Below are 9,000 nucleotides of genomic sequence, written 5' to 3' on the forward strand. Positions count from 1 at the left end.
AATGACAAAGGTGAAACCAGGTAAGCTTAAAAGTATCGAAGGCATCACCGGTGTCTGAGGAATCACACTGAGTCATCTTCCTCAAGGGAATCCAGAAAAATCGGGGGCTCAATTCTGTCCCCCTTGCTACACAGAAATCTGAAATTGTCTTTTTTTTTTCTTTCTAAAATAAAAGACATGGACTTTTTCTAGGCAAGAAGCCAGGATCCATCTGTCCTTCTTGTCCTCCAAGAGTCCATCTATTTGTGGCTATAACTCGCTGCGTTATTCCTATCATTTCTTTTTCTGAAAAAAAAGGAAGAAACTAAAGCAGGGGCTTCGTTGGAGTCCTGCTCCACTCCAGTAAAAAGACAGAATCCACCCGATTAATGTCAGACTGGAATCCAGCTGCCGACAAATTATGTGACCGTGTGTGTGTGTGTGAATGCCATTGTTTCTATTCTTGAATCAGAGGACCACCAGACTTTCTCCACGTCCAGTGAGTTCCTATTTTAAGTTCTCAAATGGTTGTTTTTCTCAAATCCACAGACCAAGTTCAGAAGGAAGAAGACCCTGCTGAAGACTGAAAAAAAAAAAAAAAGAGATGTCTTTGGCGGGCAGAGATCATTTCTCTCAACTCAGAGGTCAGGCGAGGGAGCCTCTGGCTGACATTTACTCTTCTCTAAACTCTCCCAAGTCTCAATAGCTCCTCGCTTCCCTCTCATTTCTCACTCACAGGCTCAGCTCCTTCCCCAGGAAGGCTCAGCAACAGGTCCCAGGTAATCAAGGCCATCCAGGAGAAAGGCAGGCTTGGGTTCATCGGGTTCATCTCCTCCCGCCCAGACAACTCATTTTTGGACAATTAGCAGTGGTCAGAATGAGGCCGGAAACCAGCCATTCAAACCTTCCCTCTTCATTAGAGTGTAAGTCTGCGGAAGGGAGAGAGCACCATACTGGGAAATTGGATACCAGTGAGGACATATTTAGAAGATAAATAAACGAACGGAGTGGAGGTGGGCAGGTAAGCTCTGCGGAGAGAGGAAAACGAGTAGGAGAGAGAACAGTCAGATGGAGCTAGTAAACAATAAAAGTGACGAAGCAGAAAAAAGCAAATTAAGAGAATAAGGGAGAAAGTAGGGAAGAGCTTCCGTTGAATTCTCATCACTCACGCCCTTGCCTGCATAATAAAATGCAAACTCTATAATGTGATCTTAGGGTCCTACATAATTGACGGCCCCCATCTCCTCTTCAGCCTCTTCCCTAAAAAGTCTCCCCTTCTCCCTACCTGCACAGGCCTTCTTTGATTTCTTCCAAACTGCCAGATGTGTTCCTGCCTCTGAACCCTGCCATTTGCTGATTTTTTTCTGCCATGGCAGGTTTCTTCCCATCCTTCAAGTCTCAGTGCAAATGTCACCTCCTCCGAGAGGTCATCCATGATCGCCTTATTCGCTAACAGACCGTGCCCCTGCCCATCCCTTTTCGCCTCGTTGCCCTAGGATGTTCCCCTTCGTCGCCCTTCTCACTAGCTAAACTCATCTTGTTTATGTTACTTCTGCTAACTTTGGGTTTAGTTTGTTCTTCTTTTTCTAGCTCTTTGAGGCATAAAATTGGGTTGTTTATTTTTAGATTTTTTTTTTTTAACATAAGCATTTGTTGCAATAAACTTTCTTCTTACTACTGTTTATTGTATCCTATAAGTTTTGGTATGTCGTGTTTTCGTCTCGAGGTATTTTCTAATTTCCTTTTTGATGTCTTTTTTGACTCGGCGGTTGTTCAAGAGTGTGCTGTTTAATTTCCACATATTTGTGAATTTTCCAATTATCCTCCTGCTATTGATATCTGTTTTCAGTCTATTGTGGTTTGAAAAAGATACGTGATATGACTTCTTCCACTTTCACTTTGTTAAGACTTGTTTTGTGAACTAACATGTATCATGGAGAAAGTTCTATATATGCTTGCGAAGTGTATTCTGCTGCCGTTGGATAGAATGTGTACGTCTGTATATGTCTGTCCGTTTCATCTACAGTGTTGTTCAGGTCCTCTGTTTTCTTCCTGACCTTGAATTTGGATGTTCCATCCATTATTGATAGTGGGTATCGGATTCTCCTACTGTTATTGTGTTGCTGTCTTTTCTCCCTTTAGGCCTGTCAAGGTTTGCTTTATATTTTTAGGTGCTCTAATGTTGGGCGCATATATATTATTTGCAGTTATTATATCCTCTTGATGAATTGACTTTTTTATCATTATATAATGTCCTTCCTTGTGTCTTGTGACAGTCTTTGACTTAAAGTCGTTTTGACTGATGTAGATATAACCACACGTACTTTCTTTTGGTTACCATAATTATATCTTCTTCCATTCCTTCGCTTTCAGCCTATACGTGTCCTTAAATTTAAAGTGAGTTTCTTGTAGACAGTGCAGAGTTGGATCTGGTTTTTCTTTATCCATTCGGCGACTCTATTAAAATCATTTTGTTTATGCCTTGGTGCACTTGCTTATGGTTTCTGTCTGTTCTAGAATGCTGGCTCCATGTGACTGTCTTGTCTACTGTGTTGTAGCCTCCTGTGCCTAGCACCTGGCCTGTCACACAGTAGAAACTCAATAAATAATTTGGGAATGGAAGAAAAATACACACAGTCTTGGGGGGAGAAAACAGCCATTAAGTAATTACTTAATAAAATAAAATATTAATTGTTTTTACAGCAAACGTGAACTCACTAAGTCTTAGGAGTCTGTGCCTCATAAATCTTCACATCCTATGGGGCTAGTAATGGGTGAGGCCGGGAGGGGCAGTGTGAGAAAGCCGGGCAGGAAACCAATCTCAATCACAGGGGTTAATTGCCCCAAGGGACCCTTTAGGTTTCAAATGTGCTGCTCGGTGGCATAGCATCGGGGATGGGACGGAGGTCTGATGCTGCTGGGGTATGGCGGCAATACGAAGTAAAACACCGCTGAGCCAATTTCATCACTGCGTTGAATTCCCTGAGGACTATGTGTCCTTCACTGCCTGTGGCCTGCGTGGACCCCTCCCACCTCCGCCCCACCCCCACTGGGCGCATCACGAGCTTTTTCTCTGTTTGCGACTAAGCACGTTTAGTGGAAAAGCAGGTGTCTTTGAAGTCACCTACAGCTCCACGACGGCGTACGTGCCCACGCGAACACGTGTAAGCGAACATGGCAAATATTAGATTCTTTTCCCTGGCTGCTGGGAACCCTTGCTCTCGGGCCACTAAAATATCTCCATAACAGTTCTCTGCCTGCTGACCGCATGTCTTCCTGGCCCTGGAGAAGTCCCTCCTCTCGTTCCAGCCACTCTCCGGAGGTCAAGCAGAACTCTGTTTATCCAAGTCCGCGAGCCATGCCAACCAGTGACTCGTGGCTTCCCTGTCCCCTTTAGGGCCACGTGGACAAAGAAACAATGGGGCGGAGCACGGGGAGGAGGAGGAAGTCTGTCCTGGCAATGTGAACCTCGTGATGGAAAGAGACCCGAAGCGTAGCCATATTTACTTCCCATGTCTGTGCCGGCCCTTTCCACAGCCCATAATTCACGGCCATCAGGATAGGGACGGTGCTAAGCGGCGTGACCTGCACCCCCAGCTTCTTGCCATTGGACACGCACGCTCCGCCTCCAGCAGGCTTCTCCAGTCATGACGAGGGTCTACTCTCTGTGCTACCCCCGACCCTCGATCCCTTCCTTAAGCCCTCTTCTCTTTTCACCCCACTTAGGAATTCCGTACGGTGACTTTTCACTTAGCTCAAAAATATATTCCTTTGTGCACAAAAAATATCACCCAGGCACAAGTATGTGAAATCTCTCCGTGTGTCCACATTAAGAGACAGCTGGTATACCGCATTCTAAAGATGGCAAATAGGTTAAATTCACTTATGCTGATGTCAGTTGTTTAGTAGGGGCAGCCTAAAGCTGTGTGTGGAGAAAGATTCTGAGCTCACACCTGAATTCGGTGGAGCGCTGCAATTTGCAATGTCTGCCACAGGCTCAGAATAGAAGGGGGACAGCCCTATTATATTCATCACCCCTGCAGTAAAGCCATCTAAAATTCACAGGTTCAGTTACTGCAGAGGAATCCCAAATGGCCTCAAATATGTAGTAATCTATATTTTTTTAGTATGGTTGAGATTTGAATCCTACATATTTGGTATCTGGAGACAAGTCACTTTGCTGGAGAGATTAGTGGAACGTCCTCACACCCACATTGTAAAACTTCTTTGTGATTCTCACCCTTCTGCACATGAAAAATATTTGTACAGAATTTATTTTTTTAAATTTTTTCTTTTATTTATTTTTTTAGGCAAGGCAATCCTTGGTTGACTGCACAGATTGCAAGGACCTTGTCAGTTTACAATCCGTTATTTTTAACTTTTTACGCCTACAGCACCTGGTCTGCCTAGGTGGTCTCCCATCCAAGTATTAACCAGGCCCGACCCTGCTTAACTCCCGAGATCAGACGGGATGGGGCTCATTGAGGGTGGCATGGCCGCAGACTTTGTACGGAATCGAACGCTTTTATTTTGTTGTGGAAAAATAATGTAAGCCTCACAGAGAGAGCAATCTCGACTGTCTTTGCAACTACTGTCTACCTGGTAGCAAGCAGGTGCACAGAAAATATTTGTTAAATGAAAGGAAGACACGGAGGGAGGGAGAAAAACAGAGAGGTACAGCAGCCAGGTCTGGGGAGGGGTGGGAGGAGGAGAGGGAATGGAAAGTAATTAAGTTGGTCCAGAAACAAAGAATGAAATGACCCATATTTTACAGTCATTAGGGGTTTGACGGCGTTTGTTCAACGTCACTGCTTGTGAAGGGGAAATGTGTAACTAAAAGGATATTTGGGGAGAACGCCTCTGTGGTATCGGCCTTAGTCACTCAGAGCAGGGCCGTCGCATTGTTCACGGCTGAAGTTCCGACTCTGTCTTTCCCCTGCTAGTGTTTACTGTGCGCTCACGGAAACGAGAGGGGCTGTGCTCTTGGGGATTTAATCAGGATACTGAGTTCCTAGGTCTCAGTAAGAAGGAGGCACTATTTCAGCCCTAGACAGAAGGAAAGCGGTGGGAACACGGCTGACCCAACACGGGCCAGAGGCATCTGCCGATGTGCTTGGGATCAAGGGAAGAACTGAGATCACTTGACCTAAAGTCAGACATACTGGGTCTGGGTCTCGACTGCAGGATTTTATAGTCGTGTGACTCTGAGGAAATTACTTCAGCCCCCTGAGACTCAGTTTACCCACCTCTAGCATGGGAATAACAACATTGAATAAGATAAATGCACACAAGGCATTTAGCTCAGGATTTGACGCATAGTAAACGAGCCATAGATGTTAGCTATTGCAACTATTATTTTCTGTCGCTGTTATTATCGTGGCCAAGGTGCCCATTATAAGACTAAGCGTGCATCAAACGCTTTCTCCTGGGCTCACAGTTTAGCTGTATCTTCCAGCTTATCTTCCAGTTAGATGCAGCCACAGAACTGGGGCTCTGCACAATGACCGTTTCCTGGCCTGGTTTATAAAACGTCCCTCCACGCTCTCTGACTTCCCTTGTCTTCCAGTCAGATGGAGGACTCCAAAGTCCTAGGGGACGGTAATGCCACTAGACGGAAAGAGCTTGACCTATGAATGACTGTGTGGCACAAAGCCCCCGCCCTCGCCCCTGCTGAACATGTGCAGAGAAGTGGGAACTAGGAACACACCGTCACTTCTCACATCTCGGAAACTGGCCGACTCTTCGCCATAGTAGCTTTCCCTAGCTCATCCACCAAAGAAGCCTTTCGGATGGTTTGCAAGGACTAACCAGAAGACACCCATAAACGCGGCTTCTCTGAAAGTCCTCTTTCCCACACGTCACTTCCCCGGGGCCTTGGAGCATGAATTCCAGCTGCTCGGACAAGCAGTGGTTGGAACTATTTTCTCGGTTGCCCACACGGTCTTCATTCGTTTGGGAGCCCTCCATGCATTCATCCTCTGGTGTTCGGCTCCTGGCCGAGAAGTGATCCAGGAGCAGAAGACTCCTGGATTTATACGCTCTATTACCTGTGTTAGTGAGAATGCCAGGCTGCCGACATCCATCCTGTACCAACCCACCCGATGAAACGATTCACTCTAGACGTAAAGGTTGACGTCGACTGAGTATCGTTTTAACTGGAGGGAGAAGTGTGTCCATAAAGTAGCGAGGGCTTTCTGTCAGGAGGTTGTATTAATGAGCCCACTTCAGTGTTTATCAGGAGGAGGTCAGATAATCCCTTCCCGGAATTACATGCTGGCCGGTTCAGATAAATAACACAGATCTCTGCCATTCATAATCCAAAATGTTAACAATTAATTTCTGAAATCCATCCGGAAGGGGGCCAGAAGCCTAAATCACTGGGCCCAGACGGGCCATGCTGGGTGGACTTCTCACGAGTCAAAATTTCAACCTCAAACTTGTAATGAACTGTTGTCAAGACACAGCTGACTTAAGCGATCAAGGTAACATTATTCAGCAATAACCTGGGTGAAACACACTCTAAGTGTGAATTAATACGTCGGCCGACACCAGGCCCCAGATGTTCCCCACTCTGGCAATAGGCCCCAAGTGATGATAAGCAGATTTACATACTTAACTAATATGTTTATTTAAAGGAAATTTCCAAATCCAAAATAACATCCAGATTTCTTATTTGGCTGCAGATCAAAAGACATCCTATCAATAAAGACAGAATCCAGGATAAACCCTTTCAACATCTGCTGAAAACCAAACAACAGATTTGAGGGTTTTGGTAAAAGTTAATTGCAGACAAATTTTACTGCCTCTTACATAAATATATCCTTTCGCGTCCCTGGGGTGGCTCTGACCTCACCGATTCTCGCGTCCACAATACGCCACATTGTCCTCTCGCTGGCACCGATGTCCCTGCCTGTGCGGCCTGCGCGGAGCACTCCTGTCTCACGCTTTTCTTTCTAGCTGAAAGAGGAACAGACTTTCTCCTTCCTCAGGGGGCTGAGCGAGAGCTTGGAAGGTCGTAGAAAAGGAAAATCTGCCCCTCCACCCACCAGCGAGTACTTTGTTTTTTCCAAAACTGCTAAAAAGTGTTCATTGGGTCTCTCCCCCTCATTTTAGAAGGAGATAAGCCCAGCAGCGATGTTCCCTGAATATCGACCCTTTTTTTTTTCTTTTTGTTGCTGACGCCCCCAGGGAGCGGGCAGTGGCTGCATCAAAGCTCGAACGGAGCCCCCTGCTTGTGAAGGAGATAACGGAGTGGGTGCTGGCCTGGAACGGGAAATCCATTTCCTCTCCTTTTAGGGGTGAGCTGCCTGCAGCCGGACGGGGACTGTGGGGCACTGAGCCTTTCCTCCCACCCACTGGCCAAGGCTGTAGCTGAAGGAAGGATCTGCTTCAGGCTCCCTTTGCCTAGGGATCTGTTCAGTGTTAGGGCCAGTATTAGCCGGCTGACCTTTTGGGTGAGAAGACCCAGAGTCACAAGTCATCCATCTTTGCGCCTGCTGCATCCTTTGAACTAAGTCATGTTAAATTTCTGGGTCCAATCTCCTCACGACCGAGATAGGAAGAACAGGTTGGTGGAACCAACCAAAGAAATGCAAACCAGAACGGCAACGGGATTTCATCTTCCTCCTCTCGACTGGCAAACATATTTCTAAATGCTCATTTGGTTACAGTGCCGATGTCCCCAATTACAGATGATACACATATAACAATTTCATATGTATAAAATGTAGATACCGAAAGCTTTAAAATTTGTCTAACCTCCGACCCAGAAATTCTACTTCTAGAATGCACCTTAAGAAAATAATTATGGATTCGGGTACAGATTTAACGATGAGAATGGATGGCTCTGCTTATAATAAGAAAAAAATATGTTGTGAATGACCTAAGTGTCAAACAATTGAGACCAGCTAATTAAATGATGTTCCACAATTTTTAAAATTATTCAAAATGGAGTCATAGAATAAAATTTAATGACAATGAATGGTTGTCATGAGTCAAAATTGTATTATATTGCTGAATGACAAAAGCGGAAAAAAGTACGTGTTGTATTTTACCATTAAAAGATATACATGTACAAACACGTAATATGTATATTTCTTAATGACATACAACAAAATTATGACAGTGGAACAATCATGGATAATTATCATTTTTTGCTTATTTTTATCATCTAAGTGTTTTATAATGAATAGGTATTATTTTTATTACAAAAAAAACCTGAATATATTGTGAAGGGTTTTATTTTCAATTAGTTGTATAAAAGCATAATTTACATATAATAAATGCACTCATTTTAAGTATTCATTTCAATGAGTTTTGACAAATGGATGTGTCCTATCTCACTAATGAATTAAGATATAGAACAATTCAAATACAAAATTACTACGTAATTTCTACTATCCTAAAAAATTCTTTGTAGTCAGACTCCTCCTCACTTCTGGCTCCAAAGAAACTTTCTGTCACTGTTATGGGCTTAATCCTGTCCCTCCCCAAATTCTTATGTTCAAGTCATAACCCCCGGTACCTCAGAATGTGACTGTAAGATAAGGAGATAAGGGCTTTAAAGAGATAAATAAGGTAATGAGTTTATATGGGCGGACCCTACTCCATTATGTCATTGTCATTATAAAAAGAGGAGATCAGGACACGACCTGCCCAGAGGGAAGACCAGGGCAGGACACAGAGAGAACGTGCCTACCGAGAAGGCAAGGAGAGAGACCTTCAGACGCTACCAACCCTACAGACACCTTGACCTCTGACTTCTAGTCTCCAGAACTGTGAGAAAATAAATTTCTGTTATTCAAGTCACCCCATCTGTGGTATTTGTATGGCAGCCCTAGCCAAGTACTACATTGGCTATAGGATTTTTTAAGGGTTGTCTATACTGGACTCGTGCAGTACATATCCTGGCTTCTTTTGCTCTGAATCAGCCTCATTGTTTCTGAGATTCATCCTGGTCATGCGTACCTGTAGGTCAGTAGGTTATCTGTTCTAATCAGTTGATGATTCCTTTTCATGGCT

The 9,000-nt window shown here is 44.4% G+C and overlaps 1 pseudogene; it reads right to left on the bottom strand.

Moving 5' to 3' along the window:
- Positions 1-4,364: 4,364 nt before the first annotated feature.
- On the bottom strand, positions 4,365-4,483 carry LOC120617407 (uncharacterized; annotated as a pseudogene).
- Between the last annotated feature and the right edge of the window lie 4,517 nt (positions 4,484-9,000).

This window comes from Pteropus medius, unplaced genomic scaffold (genome assembly GCF_902729225.1).
Source record: "Pteropus medius unplaced genomic scaffold, Ma_sr-lr_union100, whole genome shotgun sequence".
Classification (NCBI taxonomy): domain Eukaryota; kingdom Metazoa; phylum Chordata; class Mammalia; order Chiroptera; family Pteropodidae; genus Pteropus; species Pteropus medius.